The sequence below is a fragment of the Ursus arctos genome, unplaced genomic scaffold (assembly GCF_023065955.2).
Source record: "Ursus arctos isolate Adak ecotype North America unplaced genomic scaffold, UrsArc2.0 scaffold_3, whole genome shotgun sequence".
Classification (NCBI taxonomy): Eukaryota; Metazoa; Chordata; class Mammalia; order Carnivora; family Ursidae; genus Ursus; species Ursus arctos.
The window spans coordinates 26,845,963-26,871,239 of NW_026622985.1; the positions used below are offsets into that span (position 1 = coordinate 26,845,963).

Sequence of the window (25,277 nt, forward strand, 5' to 3'; positions counted from 1 at the left end):
AGTTTGAGAATTCAACATCTTTCCCTCAATAATCAATAGAACAACTAAACAGAAGATAGCAGGGATATAGAAGAGCCCAGCAATACCTTTAATCAACAGCACCAAACTGACTTCTATAAAACAATTCATCCAACAATAGCAGAATACCCATTCTTTTTAAACACCCACAGAACATTACCAATATAGACTATATCTTGGACCATAAGACACATCTCAATAACTTAAAAGAACTAAAATCATACAGAGTGTGTTTTCTGACCACAACAGCATCAAGCGAAAAATCAATATAAGTTCATGTCCACTAATATGGAAGTATCCACAAAGCAGCTAAGCATTATGTAAATGAACAGAAATCTTGGCATTTTAACTACCCAATCCCATAATTAATTTTATATAATTGCAGTATAAGAAAGTAGAAATAACAACCAAAAACAACAAAAGCCTTTGCATTCTGTTACTAGGTGTTCACCTTCAAAATGTGTAGCATCCTTGTCTAGATAAGATAACAGTACAGTGAAAATCAGAGACTGGAGATGTCACTTGGGATTCTTAGAAGCTGTGTAATATTGTATAACTTAATTAATCTCTCACACTCTAATTCTTCTAGCAAAAACTGAAGATAAATACATTCGAACTGTGCAAAATCAATGAATTAGTATACATAAACTCACAGCATTATCAAGCAACAAAATAAGCATCGTTCCTTTCTCATTCTATAGCTTTGGATTCTTGGAGACTAAAAGCACAATAGCAAGAAATGATGTTTTCAGCTAAAATATTACCTGGGAAAATATTTTTTAGGTTTTATGTACTGTTTCCTATTAAATTTATGATGTATGATATAAAAAATCCATATGGAAAAATTGCCCAAGGCCATAAACCAAATACTTAGTTTCATAATATTAGAATAAATAAGTTAAGGTGTTTTAGGTACTATATATGCAAAATAAACTGCAAACATTTCATGAAATAGAATTTTGAAATTTGGGGAAACTGGAACACAGTCATCAGACACTTCTCATCAGTTCAATCCTCATGTCCCTCTCTCTCATTCACCTCTTTAGAGACAACAATAAGATTAAAATATACTGAGCCAAGTAAAATTTTACATTGGTAATGGCATTATTTATTTTAATAACCATACAGGCAGTCATGGAATAAAATTTAAATGTATTGCACAAAGTATAAAAATAAATTGAAAAATGTTTTTGGGATGACTTTTTCTAAATAGGTAGAGTTAAAAAAAAAAAAAAAGCTCCATAATGTAATTGCCAATTCAGATCATTTTAAACTAATGGATAGGAGTTTAAAAGACCAAGATAAAGAGAGAATTCTAGGTAATATCAATATTATAAGCAAAGACAAATGTAAGAGTGTATGTCCTGATACCATAAATAGTCCAGGTTGACAGATTAGAGATTACTGGTATGAGAGTAGTGAATGATGTTCTGAAGATTTTGGTATTACTCAAATTTAATGGACAATTATGAGCAAATTCTCTTTCTCTCTCTCTCTCTCTCTCTCTCTCTCTCTCTCTCTCTCTCTCACTGTTTTCAGTGGGCTAATACTGTGTGCTTAATAATATCTATCTGAGACACTCTCAGCCTTACCTGATGAGGTAAGAGTGTGAAAACTGACAGAGGGGTTAGGAAGGAGCTATAAACATGCAGGTGGCAGTCATTAAAACTTTAATAAATTGGTATATATATCAATGGAAGACATGGAGCAAATGTGAGCTTTAGTAAGCTATATCCATAGCAAATGATTATTAGGAGGTAAAGCTAGAGAAGAATTCTAAGTACAGGTGTTTGGAAAATGGTAATTTAACTAATATAGCCTGGAGACTTTATGGATAGATGCCAGAGCCAAATGAAGTATGCACTTAAAATACAGAGTGTAGAATTTAGTATCAAACTCCAGTCTAGAGAGAAAGATTATATGGTCATCTAAATAGAATTGTAGACCTATGGAGATTCTGACTGAGACAAGAGACTGAGAATAGTGTTTTAGAAAGAAGTATCCAGGGGGAAGAAAGAAAAGCAAAATAGGGGAGGAAAAGAGACTCATCAATTAAATATTAAGAGTGAGAGAAATGATAACAGTATGTATGGGAAGGAGTAGCCCAAGAAGAAAGCCTCACCTATTAGAGGTAGGAGAGGAAAAAGATAGGAGAGAAAAATAAGATATTAAGAAGTTATTGCTATAAATGGTGCTGGATTTGTTGCCATGTCTTCCAAGTGTCCTAAACAAAGTATGGAATTGCTTTGTATTTCTTTTGGGTGACCAAACGGGTGATTCTGGAATGTACACTATTCTATGGCTAAGCTGTTTTTATCTCTTTTTGTGTAGAAATGTAAAAGCAGAATATTTTAACAAGAAAATAATCTTAGAGTGCAGAGAATGTGGCATCAAGAAACTGGTAAGATGTATTTTGATGAGAAGAGTATGTTAGAGATGAGGTGTCAACTGTGGGGCATTTATCAGAAAGACCTTCACGTGGACTCTAGGAAATTTTGGATTCTGACATCAGAGGGAGAAAGAACAAACAACAAGTATTTTGACTATTGCAAGACAAATGTAATTTGTTTTTGCAAACTTGCTTGTCACAATGTTTGTCTATGGACAGTTTTAGTGTTATGCTAAATAACTTACGTATAACATAAATTTTAACCAAAATTTATTAGACAAAAGTTAACTAGTTCTTTGGTTTTCACATGGTTTTCAACATAACAAGTGATAATTCCCCTGGGCAATTTCCAGGAGTCCCTTTGGAAAAGAAAAATGTGGAAGAGCAAAGGTATTTGTTTATATTGTACTCTTATCATCTAGGAATAGGTTTCTAAGTTGTGAGAAAAAATAGAGAGTGGTTTCAACAACCTAAAATGTTTAGAAAGACATTTATGTTATATATACCTGATATTTAGTGATTAAAAAATAGTAACTGATTTTAATTTAATAAGAAAGCTAATAGATATAACAAGTGTGTAATGTATTAAGTGTATATATGCACACAACCTTCATTCACTTAAAAACTAATATTTAAGCCACTTACCTGAAAATCTGTAAAAATTTCTGAAGGCAGATGAATTTCAGTATTTTTAACCAGGTTTGGATCATTAAATCCTTTAGGAATGGTATATGGAACAAGAAATACGTAATGGGAGATCAGGTTTTCCAACACACTAAGAATCTTTTCAATTAAGCTATTTGTTTGTAAAATCGAAATGGAATGGCATTCATTTCCTGTAGTGAAGGTTTTGTTCCCCTAGAAGCTGCCAATCACTTTTTCCTATTCCACTGCTGCTATTTAGTTTAGTTTTTTGTTTTTTTGTTTTATTCCTTATCAATACACTAATAATTAAGACCTGGCTTGACTTCTGGTTGGTAACAAATGTGACTAAGAATTGGGACTAAAAAATCTAAAAAATTATTTATGTGTATATTTAAAGATTCTCTTCTGCCTGTTTCCTCTGTGTTATTATTCTACTCACTGTTCAGACAATTGTAAAATTAAGTACCTTGAATTGCAACAAAATGTGTTTAGTTCTAAGACCTTATAAATGAATTTTTCTAAATTAATACTGGCCATGTCGCTTAGATTGCTTCAAAATGAAATGAAATTTATAAAATCTTAGAAAAATAAAATTTCTAAAATATTTAGAAAAATAGGTAAAATGAAACATGCTCCTAGAAATTTGGATATGGGTAAAAGAAAGAAATATGTATGTTTCGAGTACTATCTAAAAATTACTTTTAAGATTAATTACATATAAAAAATGTTTATAATTCTCATTCTCGTAATTCTCTGGATAACTGAGAACAATTGATGGAACTACTGTTAATTGAGACAGAGAGAGAGAGAGGAAACACACACAGGAGCAGAGGGAGATGGATAGAGAGAATTATAAGCGGGTTCCATGCCTAGAGCTGAGCCCTCCATGGGGCTCAATCCCACGACCCTGAGATCAGATCTGAGCTGAAACCAAGAGTTGGTTGGCCAGGCACCCCTTCTGTTGGAATATTCTATCTTTTCCTTTATTTCCCTCTCATTCTCTATTAACTTACTTCATCCTTGATAGCGTCTTCAAACTTCCCCATCAACCACACCTATTTTTTTAATTAAAAGTCACTTAAATATGTAAGAATAGTTCAGCTTATTAATAACATAAACCCTAGAATGTAACTTTAACAAAATTTACTAGTGAGTTAAATTCAGCACAAAGCAAATACCTGATTCTCCCAATAAACGTTTATTGAATATTATCTATAGGCCAAGACTGTGCTTAATGCTAGGGATAAAAGATAAACAAGAGGCATTTCCTAAAGGCCAGGTGCACAAGTACATACAAGGAGTGTTTCTAAAAGAAGCCAATGGTTCTGGTTTTGTTTGTTTGTTTGTTTTTGGACAACTTACTCATCTCAGAAACAGATAATTGGATAATTGATGGACCCTTGACATAACATGTGCCAATTAGATTTTCTCTCCCAGAAACCTGAAGTGAGTAGATAGGGATATGCAGATTTGGGATTTTAGACCACTATTCTGGAGTGGCATTGTGTTTGTGTTATGTGTCATATGCAAAAAGATTAATAAAGCATACAAAAAAACGGGGGTGGGGGGAGAAGCAGAGGTCAAAGTCATTACCAGAGCAGAAAGAAAAAAAAATGCATTTCTTGCTATTTTCTTGTTCTCATATGACCCAACCTTTCTAGCTGCAATTTTCTGTGAGATTCCATACTAGTTTTATTTAACAGCAAAAAATGGTGAGGGGAAGGGAAGTAGGGGAAGAAAGCAAGGAGAAAGAGAAGGATATAATAATAATAGCAAGAAAAAAAGCCTGTATAACCATAGAGATTTCCAAGGAGGTATAAACAACCACAGCAATTGCAATGATTAACACTGAATAAGCACATAATTGCTAGCATTGTTTAAGTTTACATGTATTAAGTAATTTAATCAGGAAGATAAACACATGAAGTAATTATTACTTTTATCCCTATTATACAGATAAGAAAACCAAAATACCAAGAGTTTAAGTAACTTGCCCAAGTTTACTCTCTATATCATGGAGGAGTTAGGAACTAATCTTTGGCAAAATACATAAAACAGTTTCTTAGGTTTGGGGGTACAAGTTTTAAAAGGCAAGTTGGATTGAACTCACTTGTTCTGGTTAATAGAAGAAGAGACATTTGGAGCTCCTGAGAAAACACAATGAGAAAAACATAGTCAAGAGAGTAGTAACAACGGGCCCTGGGTGGCTCAGTCAGTTAAGCGTCTGCCTTCGGCTTGGGTCATGATCCCAGGGTCCTGGGATTGAGCCTGCATTGGGCTCCCTGGTCAATGGGGAGCCTGCTTCTCCCTCTCCTTCTGTCCACTCCCCTGTGCTCTCTCTCACACTCTCTCTCTCTCACTCTCATTCTATCTCAAATAAATAAATAAAATCTTCTAAAAAAGAGAGAGAGAGAAAGAGTAGTAAGAAGAGGTTAAAAACTGCAGGAAAGCAAAAAGGACAAAGAAAGATATTTCTGGTGGACGAGAGGTTTAAAGAGATTTTCAGTACAGGAACCCCTCCCTTATCCAAGAGGAATATGTTCCAAGACCACCAGTGGATGCCTGAAATTGCAGATAGTACAGAATCCCATAAATCCTCTATATTTTTTCTCCTATACATAGATAACATATGATAAAGTTTAATTTATCAATTAGGCACAATAAGAAATTAACGATAACTAATAATAAAATAAAGTGACTGTAACCATATACCATAATAACAGTTACTTGACTGTGGTCTCTCTCAAAATATCTTATCCTTACTGTACTCACCCTTCTTGTGATGATGCAAAATGATGAAATGCCTACATAACGAGATGAAGTAAAGTGAATGATGTAGGCATTGTGATGTAGTCTTAGGCCACTATTGACTCTCTGATGACATGTCAGAAGGAGGATCATCTGCTTTTAGACCACTGTTGACCATGGGTAAGTGAAACTATAGAAACTACAGAAAGTGAAACCAAGGATAAGGGTAGACTGCTGTAATAGAAGTTTTATACAAAGATTATGAATTTCTTTTGCATGAAATATAGCCTCTCCCTTGGTACTTCAGTACTATCCAACAGACTTGTGAAGTTTTGTGTGGGAGAGATTGTGTATCTATTGTGTATGTGTCCAATGAGGGGGCAATGGAGAAGAGATGGGTTTTCAAGTTTGCATCAATATGGTAATTTCCTACAAGGAATCCTTGGAGGAGAGCTTGGACTTCCTCTGGTCTTGGAACTGAGGAGTTTGATACTAGTTTTCTAGGATTTGAAGAGGTAAGATTCCTGAGACTATATAATATTAAGCCTCTTTTTTCATTTTAAATTCTGTGAATGAGTTCTGTTCTTTTACACTGGATAAGTCCAGTTCAGTGGAGAACGTGAGCAGTCACTTAGAGTTGTAACAAAGTTCTGATTTTAACCAAATGCTCATTAGTGCAGAGGATACATGAATTCAAATTAATGATTCAGATGCAGGTGATAAATTGCCTTTTTAGGTAGACATACAGAATCCTACAACAGTAAACAGGAGACACAAAGTCATCTTGAGCTATGATAACCAGGAAATGGTTTTATGGGAAAGGTGTTCCATACTGAGTCTGGATTGGTAATTTTTAGATCAGCCGACTGACTGCAAAAGGTACAGAGACATGAGAGAACTTGAAATATTTAAGAGATTACATACGATTTGGTGTATATCAACAGGTTTGTTGATAATTATCTGGAAATTAGGTTAGAAAGTATTTTACATAGCTTACTGAGAAATATTCCAAAGACAACAGGAAACACCTGAAATATTTAAACCCTGAGAGGCAAATTTATGATCAGAAAATCCACTTTGGTGGCAATACTCAGAATTGCTCATCATGGGCAATACCATGAGATAAGGAGACCAGTTAGGGACTATTATGAAGAGAGGACACATTTTAGAATTATATAGAAGGCAAAACTAAGACAACTTAATGAATACTGGTGAGAGAATATGTTAATACAAGCATAACTAGCAAATGGTGGAATGGAGTGAGACCACTGGATGAAACTTCTTGGTTTCTGGCTTGGGTAACTGGCCTCTTAGTTTTGGAAAATAGGGTGAAGTTGTTGAAAAGGGTAGAGAATGCTGAGTTTCATTTAATAATACTTAAAAGAGATAGTCAATCAACAAAACAGAGAATGATTTTGATGATCAAGAGAACCAAAAACAAATACTGCTGAACACTAAGCATGTAAGCAGTAGTTAAAATCATAAAAAAGAATCAGATTTGTCAAAGCACATAGTTTGAGAAGAAAATAAGGATTGCCAGAACACTAATGTTTTGTGAGGAAGAGGAAAAAAATGAAAGGAATTGCAAACAAAATACTGATAGAAGGCAGGACAGATTATTGATACAGAAGCCAAAGAAGAACAGGGTTGATGAAGAAGTGCTGCAACAAATTAAGGTGAAAGTAGGAAAGTGTCAAATTTAACAATTAACCATTGAGTCGACAAATGGCTTTTACAGATTGCCATAAGCCTGGCTTGAGGCAAACCTCTGGGGATAGAATGGCAGGTCAGAAGCACGGTTCTCGTATTTGTGGATTTTACTGCCCACTGGAAGAGATAAATAATGAGTGAATCAACAGGTGAATAAAGATTATAATTAAGGTGGTAGGGGTTGGTCTCTCTGGGATAATATTTTCGCTTAGAAATGAAAGCTGAGAAGGAGCTAATAACCAATGGGAAAAACATGCCAGGAAGAGTAAAAAGTATGGTAAAAAGACTTCCAACAAGAAAGAGGTCAGTATGTTTTCAGAAACAAGAAAAAAGATCCACAAGAGCTATAGAGATGAGGTTGGAGGAGGAAGCAGGGCCAAGTCATGTTTATTTTAAGAGTGAAGAGAGCCAATCTTGTGACATTTCACTAAAAACTAAGAAAAGGGTACTTAGTCTAAGGTATAAGTCAAAGATTCTGGAAGAAATTAAGGAAAATGGATACATTCTACTAAAAATATGGAAAATGAAATGATTAATTATCTACACTGAGGGGCATGTATAATCCTGATGTCTATTTCAACACTTTCTTCTACTCCTTTCCCTATGAAATGCTTTTTCAAAGGTGATTCTTGTATGACCTGCATTGGAAACTGCCTACCTGCTAAACAATAAGTGAATGGCCTAAGGTGAAGCAACTGAAAGGCTTCCCTGATATTTTTCAAACTGGGTCTTGTACACAAGTCTGTTAAGAATACCACATCTTCACAGCTAACCAGGGGAGAGATTGCTGACCTCTTGGAGAAGTTTTCAGAATGAAATCAACACATTGACAGTAGCACAGACAGAAAAGAGATGAAGGGGGTCCTTAAGCTTCTCAAGTCCTTAATGCAGTCGTCAATGAGACCTCTGCCCTACTCAGCAATTGCCCTTGTGACATGAAAAATTCATCTTTTTGTTTGTTCAAATCATTTTGAGTTTTAGTCTCTTGAAACTGTGTTGTACTGCTTCATACGACAGCCAAATTTTTCTAGCATGGTTTGGAGATAAAAGTGAAAAATTTAGCTGGGAACGATTGCATAAAGCTTAGAATGATCAAGTACGATGAGGATAGTATCATCTTAGTTGCATAATTTGCCTTGGAGAGCACTGTTGCTATGACAGCAGGAACGGAAAGAGAGTAACAGAGTACATGGTCAGCTTTAACATTTAAGAGTCAGACTAGACAGCAGAGATGAGGATAGAACCAATCAGAGATGAACCTTACCTTCCCCCTAAGAACTGGAAAAGTTCACCTCACAACCATGCATCTTGGAAGGAGAAGGGAAGGACAGAAACAATCCCTCAGGGACTGGAACCTTACATTGACTGACAGCTTAACGGGGAACGACTAAGATAATCTTACTGACAAGTTTATGGTTCTCCATTAACTAAAAAGTATGTGGTTTGTGAGAAAGATTACAACAATTAGAGAAAAAAAAATTTAAAACTGACATCTGTTTGTCCATGTGAGTACAAATGTGTGACCCTTCCACACTAACAATGAAAGAAAAAAAATAGATAGCTTTATTAAAGAATCACCAATGAGATGCACAAGTTCATATATATTTAATAACGTCCAGCTGTTAGCCACATGCCCCAACACTAATGCCCACCTGCTGGCAGAAAGTTTTTATTATTTTTAATTAAAAATATTATCTTTTCATCCATGCTTCTGAAATAAACATGCCATCACATGACAACTTGTTTTATCAAAAGTTTATAACATTCATAAATGGATATGCTTTGATCCGACAAGTCCCGTATCTCTAGTAAAATCTCACATTCATTTTTATTAAGTACCCTTGTGACATAGTTTTTTATTCATACCATGAGATAAAAATCTGAGCATCATTCAGCTTCAGTGTCAATGTTGTAAGAGAAGCAAAGTGCAGGACTTGACAAGTTAATAAAAATTGTAAGAGGAATTAATAGTATCAGGGGATCATTAAGGCCTCTATGATTGTGCAAAGACTATAAATACAAAGTTCCCATGTCTAATAGTTTGGGATTATCTCGGTTTCTTTCTTTCTTTTTTTTCTCCTAAAAATATGCTGAAAAAGGTGACCATTTGGAATATTAGTTACATTCCCCCTGTACATAGCGTCCCTAAAAAAGCATTCTTTCTTTGATGTGAATTTTCTGTATTTGGAAATAAGCTTTAATCATCAATTATTCTTTAGGAAAAATGAAATCTGTATCTAATGGAAGTGTTTCATGGGCATTGGTTTTCTGAACTAATTTTCATGTTCTGACAAGGTTAGTTTATTAAGACTCGTGTTTGTGTACATTTGAAATTTGTACCATAAATCATTTCTTGGTACTTCTAGAAGACTCTTATGTTTATATGCTCTGGAGAACAGAAGTGGAATAAAATATATAAATAAAAATATGCAAAGCAGAAAATGGCATGCTAAGAGAGAAATAATTGTAATCTACCTTTCCTGTTTAAGTAAACATTAAATAACACTGTAGAGGAGAACCCTGAACATCATAGAACATAACAACTTACTGGTATGTTTCGTTATGGGGCAGCCCGAAAATTCTTTTCTGCTACATTATATTCAAAATATAAAATCACTGCAGCAATGCAGTGTTAAATTTGAGTTCACAGTTTAACATGTGCCTTAAGATCACCCAGGATAAAAAACAACTTGCAAATTGTGTGCTAATAAGTACACTTTCTTGTTATTTTTGCTATGTTAATGAATTATGACATTATGACACCAATATGCAGGGAAGCAGCTTAACACAGCTAAATACTCACTGTCTTTACAAAAGAAAATTCCAAAGACAGGTAACACTCATCTTTATTTATTCTCCTTTACTTACCAATGGATAAACAGTATAAATCTAACCACCATTTTCAGGTGAAGTGCCCAAAAGATGAAAAAATAATGTCATTTTAAATACTAAAATTTATTAGGACTGCAACCTTGTCTAAAGTCTATATTGTGGTACTGAAACTCCTCATTTGGAATGATTTAATTATGATTTTTATTGAAATAAAGTATTTTACTAATTTCTGAAAGCTCCATAAAAATTTCTTCAGAATACTAAGAATCACTTGAGAGACTTCCAAATTCTTAACTCTTTTTAGCACTAAACGACAACAACAACAACAACACAAAGTCTCCCGCTTCTCAGGAAATGAATTTCTGGAGCCCCAAATTAAGTTAATATGTAAGTAAAAAATAAACTGAAAATATATTCTCTGTAAATCTATCTGCCTTTATGATTATTGTTCATATGTGGATAAGAACGTTCCCAAAGATCAGAGAGTAATGGCCTGAGTGTACTTCACAGTTGCAACGCCATGATTTGCCAAGAGTTTAATTAGCCAACGCACAGTTCTAATATTTAGGGCTCTTTGCTGAGTATGTTCTACATATGAAATACATTACAAATTGGGCTGCTGTCAGTCCTCCTTCCGGATTGGCTGGAACCACTAATGCAGTCCATCAACTCACCAGCAGACCATTACTTTCTCAGCAGCGTTCCCTGTGGACTTGCATTGCTCACTTTGAACATATTGCTTTAATAAGAGAATTATTTCTGAAAGCTTGAGTTATCTCAGGCCTCGGAAGAAGTGCTTCGGAATCTGACAAAGTGCTTTCTATAGTAAATGGTTTTGGAGATCACAGAGTAAAATGTATATTTGGTCTCATTTGCATAAAAACATCCAGCACAGCTTTTCACAAATTAACACAAATTTGATAGAATATTGAATGATCTATGACTAAATTCTTCCATTTCTAGGATTCCAGATGTTTTTTATGTTGGTTGATTTACTTTTTGATTAGTTGTTAGAACTTAAGACATCTGTTGCCATTGTGTAGTGCAGAGTATGTTAATGGTATTACTAAATGCCATGTGTCTATCAGTGTCTAATCATGTGTCTAATGCTAAAGCAACTCCCTGGGTAGGCTTTTCTACACAGATGTGGAACACGAGACTGCTGATCATGAAATTCTGCAAAAACAGCACTTATGAAAAGCAAGTGAATGAATTTAGGTAGAAAACAAAGTACTAAAACTGTACAGAAAATAATTCAGAAAGTTTCATAATTCTATTTGATCCTTTATTATAGCAGCTGTAATTATACATGTTTTCTGTAACTGCACTGTATGTTTAAGAAATTTAATGTCACTATTACTGATTATACTAGACCCTTCAGTTTTCTCTGAGGTTCAGGAAAGTCAGTCATAGCATGCCTAGTGTCTCATAACATAGCAAGGTGGAACTAATGTAAATCAGACTCTGATTAAAAAGATAATCATGTAGTTATCTCCACATAAACTGTATATACTCTTCCTTATTATTACATTATTATCCAATTTTTATGGAATGCACGTCTGTTGAGGGAATTTAGAGTATTTACTACCAATCCAGGCTCAAAATTCTTTAACTATGGATAAAAAAGGCTATAAAGACATGAGGTGCTGACAGTATGAACAACCATCAACCTAGTATATTTTAGGAATCAAAAGAGCACAGTTCAACTGGTATACTGCAGAACAATTTTATTTTACACATATAGAATTCACACTGCCCATAGTTCCCTGTGCCTCTTTAGGCCCTAAATACTATCATTGGACACAAGTATATGAAGAGGAAGAACCCAAATATTTTTTCTAGGCTATGGTCCTCAATTAGGCCTAGAGCAGTGATGATCCCTTAATGGTCAAATTACTATGAAAACGAGTGAAAGTTAAGATTCCTTTGTTTTAAATTACATGCAGATAATGTGTCACGATTAAAAAAAAGATTTTATTTATTTGAGAGAAAGAGAGATAGTGAAAGAGAGCACTAGCCAGGTTGGGGTGGGGAGGGGCAGTGGGAGAGGGAGAAGCAGGCTCCCCGCTGAGCACAGAGCCCCTGAGGTACGACTCAATCCCAGGACACTGGGATCATGACCTGAGCTGAAGGCAGAAGCTTAACCAACTGAGACACCCAGGCGCCCCAATTTGACACCATTTTATGGTGTCAAAGAATATACTTTGATCAAAGAAAATGGAAACATGGTAAGAGACTAGCATAGGGGTTTTACCTTAGCAAATCTTGGAAGTTCAAGTATAATTTGGCCAAATTCCAGCTTACCGTTTCTTAGTTGTATGACCTTTGGCAAGTTGCTTAGTATATATGTGCTTCTGTTTCTTAATGAAATGTGCAAATTAATATGACCACTTAATAGTAGTTGGTGTAAGAATTAAATAATATGATGTACTTAATTTGTTCAACTTAGAATACTCAACTACTCAATAAACTACAGTTATTATTATCATCTTTTCTTATAATTATGCAGAGTTATCATTATGACTCAAAATATCCTTACAAAAAAATTAAAGCAGACACAATTCTTACTCAAAAGAACATCTCAACATCAACTGTGCCCAAGTAAAATTCCTGCTTTTGTCCCTCTGTAGCCTTAATGTAAAGGATAAAAACTCCAACTAAGTGTTCAATTTATTCCATCACATGGAGTATATTTTGTGATTAATTAATCCTGGGGTATCCAACAGTAGGCAGGTGATAATGGCCTAATAGAAGTATAACTCTTAGAAGTATTATTACATTAGGGGCGCCTGGGTGGCACAGCGGTTAAGTGTCTGCCTTCGGCTCAGGGCGTGATTCTGGCGTTACAGGATTGAGCCCCACATCAGGCTCCTCTACTAGGAGCCTGCTTCTTCCTCTCCCACTCCCCCTGCTTGTGTTCCCTCTCTCACTGGCTGTCTCTCTCTCTGTCAAATAAATAAATAAAATCTTAAAAAAAAAAAAAAAAAAGAAGAAGTATTATTACATTAAATTAGAAGATTAAGTTCAAGAGTATTTTTCAAAGTAAATAAAATAATATGCTTATTGCATCACCAGCCATCATGTCTGAATTTCATATTGAAATAAAAAGGAAATACAAAGGCATAATTTAGGACATGTGCCTGCTGAGTCTGAATCCTCTTTAAGTAGCTTATGACAAGTTCCTATTAACTGCTCCCACACATAGCATATGGACCAGACTTTACACACGTCTATCTTCAGGGGAGGTATGGATGCATAGGTGGTGGCTGTTGTTCTTTTGTTTCATTTTTTTGTTTGGTTTTTAACTGGGTGCTGTGTCACTCTCAACAAAATCAAAGTTCTATTTTTAAGAAAGAAGAACAGATGGATATTGGATAGACAACAAGCAGTCCTAGCTACAGTGGTGAAAATAATAATTAGCAAATGCAATGAATGCAAAAATTAATAATGAGATAACAGGAAGGGAAGAGGCAAGAGGTATAACTCTGAGAGATGACAATTCTACTTAGGAACAAAGTAACTAGAAGCAGCATGGAACTTCAATAATTTAATTATATAGTTCATCAACAGTTCATCAATTATTTTGTTAGAATGAAATCTATAAAGTCTTTTTAAAAAAGGCTAAATTAATACATGTCAGATCATTAGAAAATACAAGAAAGCCCAAAATGGAAAAAATATATATTTATAACCTCAGTATAAGGAGATAACTGAAGTTAAAGTTTTGTGTATACCTTTTTACTTATTTTTTTAGATTTACACATATGTGCACACATGCATACACAGTTTATAAATATACTTATTTAATCTCCTTTTCATAAAAATTGTAAAACATTCTCCACATTATCACTTTTTTCTACATGATTTTAATGATATATACAGCATATACAACTTGAAAGGTATAGAAGACACTGCCCATTTATAGGAGGATGGAATTTCTTATTAAAAAGCTCTACTGTGAAGAAGGTGACAATAATTAGCCATGTGACTTACTTGCACTATAGTCCAAGAATTTTTTTTCTGAAAATTTTTTTTATTATGTTCAGTTAGTCAACATATAGTCCAAGAATTTCAATGGGGATTTTTATTTAAAAAATCTTAGCTTCGGGGGCACCTGGGTGGATCAGTCGGTTAGGCGTCTGACTTTGGCTCAGGTCTCGATCTCAGGGGATCGAGCCCCACTCTGGGCTCCCTGCTCAGTGGGGAGTTTTCTTCTCCATCTCCCTCTGTCTCCTCCCCCACTCATGCTCTGTCTCTGTCTTTCTCTCAAATAAATAAATAAAATCTTAAAAAATAAAAAATAAAAATTCTTAGCTTCCGTATGAAAGTCATTTTTTCCAACATGCTTTATGAGCACTGAGCTCACAAAAGAGAAACAGACACAACATACACATGCTAAGGGAAGACAAAACAAGCTATCCAAACTCAATTTTTCTTATTCCATCTCAAATGAACTTTGCTATATTGTGTACCCTATTTGCCCTTGGATTATTTTCTGTGTGTTTTCCAATCTATAAAGTGAGGATAATAGCTCTTACTTCTATTCAATGCTTTGGACAATTGAATGAGATAACAGTTAAAGAATTTATACTACTGTCTGTTATTACTCAGCATCTTTTGGTCTTATATAAGTAATAACAAATTCTATTAAGTCTACCTCAGCAACATCAGTTACATCTATGTCACACTTTCTTTCACTACAATTAATCAATTTCACATCTTTATTGTCTTGCATTCCAACCAGCCTTACAACTTCCAATTTCTCTTTTTTCAGGCAATTAGATTAATTTTCTTGAAGCAAACTTCTGATAAATTTACTCTGCTACTCAAAAGTTAACAGACCAAATAAAATATGCACAAGATCTAAATGAGGAAAACTACGAAACCCTGATGAACTGAATAAATAAATAAATGGAGATATAGTCCATATTCGTGAATAGGAAAATTAAATGTTGTCAAAATGCCAGTTCTTTCCAAATTGATTCATTGCAATTGCAATCAAAATTCCATCGAGTGATTTTATAGATATCAACAAACTGATTCTAAAGCTTACATGAAAAGGCAAAGATGCAAAATAGCCAACACAATGTTGAAGAAGTGCAAAGTTGAGAACTGACACTACCCAACTTCAAACTATGGTAATCAAAACAGTGTGGTATAGGTGAAAGCACAGACAAATGGATCGATGTGACAGAATAGAGAGACCAGAAACAGACTTCCATGTATTCAGTCCACTGATCTTTGACAGAGGTATAAAGGCAATATAATGGAGCAAAGTTGATCTCTTCAAAAAATGGTGCTTGACCAACTGAATATCCATGTGCAAAAAATGTATCTAGATACATTATACCCTTACACCCTGCACTAAAATTAACTCAAATGGATATATAAAACACAAAACTATAAAATTCTCAGAAGGTAACATCAAAGAAAATTTAGATGACCTTGGGTATGGCAATGACTTGTTATAACACCAAAGTTATAATCCATGAGAAAAGTAAATGCTAAACTGGGCTTCAATAAAGTTAAAAACTCCTGCTCTGTTAAAGTCAATGTCAAGACAGTTAGAAGACAGACCACAGAAAATATCTGCAAGAGACACATCTAATAAAGGACTGTTATCCAAAATGTACAAATACTCTTAAAACTCAACAGCAAGAAAACAACCTAATTAAAAAATGGTCCAAGGATCTTAACAGTCATTTCACCAGAGAAGAAATACAGATGGCAAACAAGCATATGAAAAGATGTTTCATGTGATGTATCATCAGGAAATGCAAATCAAAACAACAATTAGATACCACTATATGCCTATTAGAACGGCTAAAATCGAATACTACAACGCCAAATGCTGGTGAAGATGTGGAGCTACAGGAACTTCCATTGCTGGTGAAAATGCAAAATGGTATAGCCACTTTGGAAGACAGTTTGGTGTTTTCTTACAAAATTAAACATGCCATAAGATCCAGCAGTCGCACTGCTTATTATTTAACCAAAAGAACTGAAAACTTACAGCCACATAAAAATCTGTACGTGGATATTTATAGCAGCTTTATTCATAGTTGCCAAGACTTGGAAACAACTAAGATGTCCTTCATTAGGTAAATAAATATATTGTGGTACATCTATACAGCGCAATATGATTCAGCATTAAAAAGATATGAACAATCAAGTCGTGAAAAGACAATGAGGAAACTTAAATGCATATTCCTAAGTGAAAGAAGCCAATCTGAAAGGCTATCTACTGTTACATGGTTTCAACTACATGACATTTTGGAAAAGGCTAAACTATGGAGACAGTAAAAAAAAAATCATTGGTTACCAGGGTTGAAGAGGGGCAGAGATGAATAAGTGAAGCACAGAGGATTTTTAGGGCATTGAAACCACCCTGTATGTTACCAAACAATGGATACATGTCATTATACATTTGTCCAAATCCACATAATGTACAACACCAAGAGTAAACCCTAATGTAAACCATGGACTTTGGTTGATTATGATATATCAATGTAGGTTCATCCTTAAAAAAAAAAATACCACATTGCTGAGTGATGTTGACAATGAAGGAGTCTATGCATGTGCACACACCTCTCAATTTTGCTATGAATCTTAAATTGTTCTAAAAATATAAAGTCTCAATTAAAAAAAAGTTGGTGAGAATTACCCATCAAGAATCAATGAAAGGCCTCCTAACATTCAAAATCTTCCACAATCCAGCTCAAACTTAATATCCAACTTTATACCTTTTTACTTCACTTTTTCATTCCTATACAGCCCACTTGTAATATTTTCTCTGAATTTTCCTATATTTACTCATGTAATTTTTCCAAATGGATACAATTTCTTCACATTTTCATATACATGAATCTTGTCTATTCTTTAAGGTCCAATTCAAATTATATTTCACCCACAAAGGCTTTTCTTCTCCTCCAGTTTTAAGCCATCTTTTCTGGCCCTGAAATAATTCTAGTGTTTTATTGTACCTCTTACCGTGAGCCATCACTTCTAACATTTTTCTACAAATTATATATCATTCATTATGGCATCCATTTTGAAAATGAAAGATTATTTTGAGGTGGTATTATATATTTTAATATTTTTCCATAGCATTCATACATATAGTGGGTACTATATAATGAAATGCAGCTGGTCCAAAGAATTAGAAATTACATACCCAAGTACATTTTAAAAACATGAAATTGCTAAAGAAAGAAAATTGGTGAAGTTGTGGTAAATATTACTTCAGAGATTAACACTCTGTCCTATGATTTTATGGATGCTTCCTATAATTTTTTTTGCTTCCTATAATTTTTAAGAAATGAGTAGACTCGTGGAATTTTATAGGTAATTAGGGATTTTAGGAATCACCTATCCCAACTTACTTTTATAATAGATGGAGCCACTAAGGTTCAGAAATGTTAAGGTACTTGCAAACACAACATTTTTATTGGCAAGGAGAAGCTGGCACCAAGAATCTCATATTTTGACATCTAGTCTAGAGAACTTTCCACTGGTTGTCAATCTTATTTTTCTGTGTGGTCCAACTCAGGTTGGGTGTTCAATAAAATGGCTTTGTTTCATTTATATACTTTTTTAACTTTGAGACATATTTTACTTATGTTTTCAAGAATACAATTAAGCTGTTTTTAGTAAATTTGCTAAGTTATACAAACACCATCATAACTGAATTTTCACTCATATAAATGGAATCATATTGTATCTGGTCTCTTATGACTGAAAATTCACTGAGCATGTTTTTGAGTTTCATCCATGTTGTAGCTTTTATCAGCAATTCATTCCTTTCTACTGCAACTCATATTCCACTGTATGAATATACAACATTTTGTCTATTTCATCACTAGTAGATGGACATTTAGGTCATTTCCAATTGTGACTATTATTAGTAATGCTTCTATGAACATTTATGTGCAAGTCTCTTGTGTGGGCATATGTTTTTATTTCTCTTAGATACCTAAGAGTGGAGTATGTTGGGTTGTATGGTGAATTTATGTTTAACTTTTAAAAAACCCGGCAAACTGCTTTCCAAGTTGGCTGTGAAATTTTATCTTCCCATCAACAAGTATGAGAGTCTCTATTTCTCCGATCCTCAACTACATTTGCTATCATCTGCTTTCTTTTTTTACATTAGCAGTAACAGTGTGTAGGAAATGGTATCTCATTGTGATTTTAATTTTAATTTCTCTAATAACTAATGATGCTGAATATATGTTTATATGCTTATTGTATATTTATATATTTTCTTTGGTGACTATTCAAATCTGTTGTCTATTTTTTTATTGGAATTTATCTTATTATTAAGTGGTTTATTCTTTGTTTATTCTAAACACAAAAAGTTTATCAGATCTGTGCTTTTTAAATATTTTCTTCCAGCTTATTGTTTGTTAGTATACTTTCATAATGCTTTCTTTTGAAGTACAGACATTTTAAATTTTGATGAGGTCCTATTTGTTTATTTATTTTTATGTACAAAGGTTTTGGTGTTTTACCTTAAGAAATCTTTGCCTAATCTAAGGTCTTAGATTTCTCGTCTGTGTTTTTTTTTCTAAAAAATTTATTGTTTTAGCCCTTATATGTAAGTTCACAATCCATTTTTTTAAATTTAGTTTTTATTTTTTAATTTTTATTTATGTTTATTTATTTTTATCTTTTTAGGGGTGGAGCGGTAGAGGGAGAGGGAGAGAGAATATCTTCAGCAGACTCCACTCTCAGTGCAGAGCCTGTTGGCTGGGCTCGATCTCACAACCTTGAGACCATGACCTGAGCCAAAATCAAAAGTCAAACGCTTAATCAACTGAGCCACCTAGGTGCCCCTATAATCCACTCTGTTATTTTGTTTGTGGTATGACGCAAGAGTCAAAATTAATCCTTTTGCCAATGGAGTTCAACTGTTGAAAAAACTGTGCTTTTCTTACTGAATTGCCTTGGCACACTTGTTGAAAAGTTAAGAGTTTTCTTGACCATAAATGTTATGGCTTATTTCTGGACTTCCATTCTATTGATCTTTACGTTTATCATGATGCCAAAGGTATCTATATGTATAACTGTATGTGTATCTATACATATATATATCTTACACTATGTACTATTTGTGTGTGTGTATATATATATATATATATATATTTAGTATAGTAAATAGTATACGTAAAATATATAATAGTATATAAAATATAAAATAGTATAAATACATATGTATATATATAACTTTAAGCATTAAAATCAGAAAATGAAAGCACTCTGACTTTGTTCATCTTTTTCAAAACTGTCTTGATGATTTTAAGTCTTCTGGGTTTTTTAAATTTTTAAAATCAGTTTACCAATTTCTGCAAAGAACAAAAAAAATCTTGCTGTAACTCTGGCAAGGATTAAATTAAATCTATTGATAAATGGAGGGAATTACCATCCTAACAATATTAAATCTTCCAATTTGTGAACAGAGGATGTTTTTACTTATTTAAGTCTTCTCTAAGTTATTTCAATGTTGTTTTGTAACTTTCAGTGAACTGTTTTTGCAATTCTTTTGTTAAATTTATTCCTAGGTATTTTGCTATTTTTGAAAGCATTGTGAATGGAAGTGCATTCTTGTTTTTATTATTGGATTGTTTACCAACTGCATGTTGAAATACAGTTGATTTTAGTATATACTAATCTTGTAACCTGTGAACTTTCTGAACTGCTTATTAGTTCTAGATAGATTGGGGAAAGGATTCTTTAGGAATTTTATATATAGATCCATATTATCATTAATAAAGAAATCTTACTTCTTTCTTTCCAGTATAGATGCCTATATTTCTTTTTCTTGCCTGATTTCACTCTCCAGAACCTCCAGAACAATGTTGAATAGAAGTGGCACAAGTGGGAGGATGGCTCAGTGGCTCAGTTGGTTAAGCGTCTGATTCTTGATCTCAGCTCAGGTCTTGATCTCAGGGTCGTTAGTTTAGGCCCTGAGTTGGGCTCAACACTGGGCATGGAGCCTACTTAAAAATAAAAAGGTGCAAGTGAGCATCTTTGTCTTTTCTCTGATCTTACAGGGAAAGCATCCAGTCTTTCATAATTATGATGTTAACTGTAGGTCTTTCATTTATTTTTTAAAAGGTTTTATTTATTTGAGAGAGAGAGAGAAAGAAGGAGACAGAGAGAGAGCAGAAGCAGAGGGAGCAGCAGGTACAGGGAGAGGGGGGAAGCAGACCCCCCACTGAGCAAGGAGCCTGATGAGGGGCTCGATGTGGGGTTCCATCCCAGGACCATGAGATCATGACCTAAGCTGAAGGGGGACACTTAACCGACTAAGTCACCCAGGCACCCCAACTATAGGTCTTTTATATGTGACTTTTATCAGATTGTGTTTATTGAGGATTTTGTTATAAATGAACTTTGTTTCTGTCAAATATTTTTTCTGCATCTATTGCTATGATTATATGATTTTTTATCCTTTAGTCTATTAATACAATTTATTACATTAATTGATTCTTGCATGTTAAACCAACCTTACATTCCTGGAATAAATCCTACATGGTCATAGTGTATAAATTTTATATGTTGGTGAATTTGGTTTGCTAATATTTTATTGTAGCAAATAATTTCTTAAAAATTATTCAAATGTTGTTCTTTGAATGTTGGTGTGTATGTTACTAACCTAAATCCTAGACTAAATTAGCTACTTAAACAATTTGTTAATAATGAAGAGATACATCTTAGTCCAATCATAATGTAGTATAGTAAATATAAAGGGAGACAAACTTCTGTCATCAATTAAATCTCATACTATACTCATTATTAGTCCAAGACTGTTGCCATCAGAAAACTGGTAAGACAAGGAATGTGAATTGTCTATCTCATTCAACTTAATCTCAAACACCGAACAATTGCTTGTGAGTTCTGTCCAATTCTTACAGGTAGAGTAAACCTCATCCTTGACAGACTGTATCTTTCACTTTTTGTCATCTACCATCTCATTCATTCCATTAGCTGTCTTCAAGCTACGTTATGGCTCCTTTGTTGCCAGTGTCAGTGTCCCCACACCTATAATTAAGAACCTGTTCTTTTCTTGCTTTTAATTCTATACCCATTGGTTTATCCTTCCTAACTTAAAATTCTAACTTACTGGAGAGTTCCTATATAATGTTGACCTAAATCACTATAAAACCACATTTCTCATTTGTCTACTTTTCTTCCCTCCTGAATTAAAGCTGCCTTTGTGATTTTCTTTGTCCCATAGGATGTAGCAGAATTAACACTGTTGAAATTTCAGATCCTATACTTAAGAGCTGTTACAGGGGCGCCTGGCTGGCTCAGTCAGTAGAGCAATGTGACTCTTGATCTTGAGATTGTAAGTTTGAGCCCAATGTTCAGTATAGAAATTACTTTAAAAAAATGAAATCTTAAAAAAAAAACAAAAGATGTTACAGATTCCATTCTTGATCCTTTGGAACCCTGAAACTATCACGCTGTGAAAAAGCTCAGACTACTAAAGGATAAGAGTCCATGTGGATGAGAACTCAGGCAACCCATCTGACAGCCAACACCACCTGCTAGCTCTGAGGTCATGTTAAACTCTCCAACCCATTCAAGTCTTTAGATAATCACAGCTGTGTGAGTGATCCTAGGTGACATCAGCAGAAAAAATGCCTGGACTTCCAATCCACAGCATTATGAACAATAATTAAGTCTACAGTTATTTTAAGTCACTAAAGTTTGGCATAGTTTGTTATATAACAATACAGAATTGATACACTAACAGTCAAGCTTCTGCATCCACCATCCTTCTGTGACTCATCGCAGCATTTTCATTGATATTCACATATTTTTTAAAACCACTACAATCTTCTTTTTTCTGTGAACCTCCTCTTTAACCTCATTGATATAATTTTAAGAATGCTTTCTCCTATTAATCAGCATGTTTTAAATTTTTAACCCTACAGATTCCTCAACACACAGGCTTATTCTAGCAATGTAGAACCATAAATATCCTTTCCTGACCCATCCACCAGTATTACCAGTCCCTTGTTTTCTTCTATTGCTCAATTTCTGTGTATGATTCTATGGTTATATTTTCATTCTCTACTGCAACTTTAGGGTTTCCTTATCTATCTCTCTTTTTTGACTATGTACTTCTTAAGGTCAGAGATTGTGTCTTGTCAGCGAGGTAGCCTAAGTAACCACACTTTGGCAAGAATCCAACAATCAGTAAATGTTTAATGAAGCAATGAATGTATAAATGTTGTGTTGATGGAAGATAGTGATGAATGAAGTGACGGGATGACTGAATGAGTCCCTCATTTAAAATAACTCTTTAATTTGTTAATTCTTTTCTACTTCTATTCCTATCTCTAGAGACATATACCAAGAGATGTGCCATCTTTGTAAGTATTTTCATGTGTGTTTCATTTACTTCTCCAAATAGATTTTAATTTCTTGCATTGTGGAAACATAACTAATACTATGATATATTTCCTGGAGACAAGTTTTCTACCATGACCCCCTGGTTCCATGTTTTTGATTATTTTATTCTTAATTTCTCTACCTAATACTCATAAAGCTATGTGAAGTTTTTAATCCACATAGTTAAGTATTACTGATTCTGAAAACTTCTTGATTCCTGGCATTACTGGAAACATCATAGCTTGTTACAGTAAGAGGCTGAAAATCTCAGGAATAAGTACCAAATACATTATTTTTGGCTAAGACATCTAAATTTAAATTTTGATTGCAACAAGTTCCCCATCCCCATCCATCAATGCTAGTGAAGCTTTAACTTTTAAGTAAGGAATTTGGTAACTGCCAAAATTTTACATGTTTTGTTTCTGTTATTGTTAACTCAGCTGAAAACATGGCAGCTATTTCTGGTCCAAGGATACCTTATTTTGGCCAGGATAATCTGTTTCTTTTGCAAAAGGATTCATCATTTATATTAAAACAAAACAAAACAATTCAGAGCACGTCCTCATGGCCATGGGTCAATAGTATCAATGCCACACAGAAACAACAGCAAACTTTATTCTTGTTTAGGGGTTTCTAAGTTTCTATATCTAGACTAAGATATACATACATATTTTTTCAAACTAAGCTCTATGTGCTGCAAAGTTTCCACTGTGTGGCATGGAGGACTATATATGTAATACAACATTTACTTTTATTTATTTATATTTTTCAGAGGAGAGGGTTGTCTATGAATGTTGGTTTATAAAGCTAATTTGGTCATTCAAGACCTCCCATATTTTAATTTAATCACTTAATATTATGTATTTTTCTAGATTAGGGAACTGTATTTGCGGGATTAGTTCCATAATTAACAATCCCATTTATTTTACTTGTAGCTGCTGTTTTATTGCTCTGGTAGAGGCAAATAGCAGTCAGAACAATTATTGCATTTGTTACATTCAGTCCCTTGAGATTCACAATATATTCTTCAAAAAATTTAATAAGAAACCAAAAAAGCTTTATTCTTTGCATAACTGCCAGAAAATTTCCCATTAAGTAATTTTTATTATCTTTAGAAATTCTCTGTGCAACTGTTTGATAAACAAGTAGATTTGCCGAAGTTTATAATTCAATGAAAATTGACTGGACTGTTACTGCTTTTAAGGTCTTTCAAAAGTTGTAATCTAATGAAATGTTTTGATGCAAAAATTAATGCTATGTAATTATCTGACTCCTATGTACAAGTGTGTGTATGTGTGAAGAATAGGTGTTGTTTTTAAGAAAAGTGGATGATAACCAAAGAAACATTTACCGAAAGAGTAAGAAATTACTTTATAGATCTCCCAAGGCAACAAGAGTTCAACCAGTTGCCTCTTGTCATCTTTCTTTGATCATTGATTGTCCCTTTGGGTAAGAAACATTTGGGTAGATTTATAAAAGCTTTAATGAGTCAGAAAGAAGTCAGAAAAACATTTGCAACTTTTAAGAGTCTTCTGATTCAAAGCAACTGCGTCTTTGCACTCAACATGCAAACTGGATCACATTCAAATCACTGCAATACTGTTTATTTAGACAGATTATCTGTAATGGAATTCAGTATTCAAGCAAAAATAAAGAGTACTCACAAAGGAATCTGTCTGTATAATGACATTTTAATAAATAAACAAATAAATAGCCACAGTGTTTGGCAAGCAAAGCATATATTAGATTAAACAAATGACATGTCTTTCTTCAACAAAGAAGAAAATGCTGACTCATAAAGATATAAAAGTTTGCATTAAATAAACATTCAAATAATTATTTGAAATTGCCCAGCATAAAAAATTATAAAATTACAGAATTTCTTACATTCCACAGGGCAATTAGCTTTGTGGGAAACTCTGTACTACTATACTAACATGTCTTCAAAGAATTAATAAAAAAATTTATATACTCTTTCTTGCAGTGAACTCTACTATAAATCAAATCGCTATGAAATTGGTAGTCACAACTTCCGATTCTTAGTTTACTAAGCCAGGCTGCTCTCCCTAAACAGATATTCAATCCCCTGAAATCCTCTTCTGCATAGGTCAGAGCCATTAAATCCAAATAACAAACAGAAATACCAGGAGAAGAATTTTACAGATTTCAAGGAATACGAATTTACACTTACATCCATTGTTAGAATCATTGTAAAATGCAATTCTATATTTCGAGCTCTTGCTACAGATAGGTCTGTGTATCGGTAGCTTAGGGTGTTTCAGAAATTATGGTGGCTAGGATATCTTAAGTTTGTCCCAGGGAGAAAAAGAGTTAGCAGATTCGCTTGAATTTATAACTTCTGTTCTAATGCTCTATTCTCTCCCTAGATATTAAGCACACATTTTTCTTATTAAAGATGTTTTGGGAGGGTAGGTCATCGTTTTCCTGTCAAGATCACCCCTTGTCATGAGTCAGACTCATCCAGCTAATCTCTAGTGATTTCCTTCAAGAACACTATTTCACCAGAAAAGATCTT

The 25,277-nt window shown here is 33.9% G+C and overlaps 1 protein-coding gene across 8 annotated transcripts in view; it reads right to left on the reverse strand.

Moving 5' to 3' along the window:
* Positions 1-25,277, reverse strand: part of SEMA3A (semaphorin 3A) — an 818,384-nt gene that overhangs the window by 546,351 nt on the left and 246,756 nt on the right. For 2 of the 8 annotated variants that reach the window (XM_057304264.1, XM_057304263.1), the window contains exon 6: positions 5,163-5,199. The exons of the other annotated variants lie outside the window; for them this stretch is intronic. The gene's annotated coding sequence lies outside the window, so the exon portion shown is untranslated. The remainder of the gene's footprint in view (positions 1-5,162; positions 5,200-25,277) is intronic. 8 annotated transcript variants of the gene reach the window in all.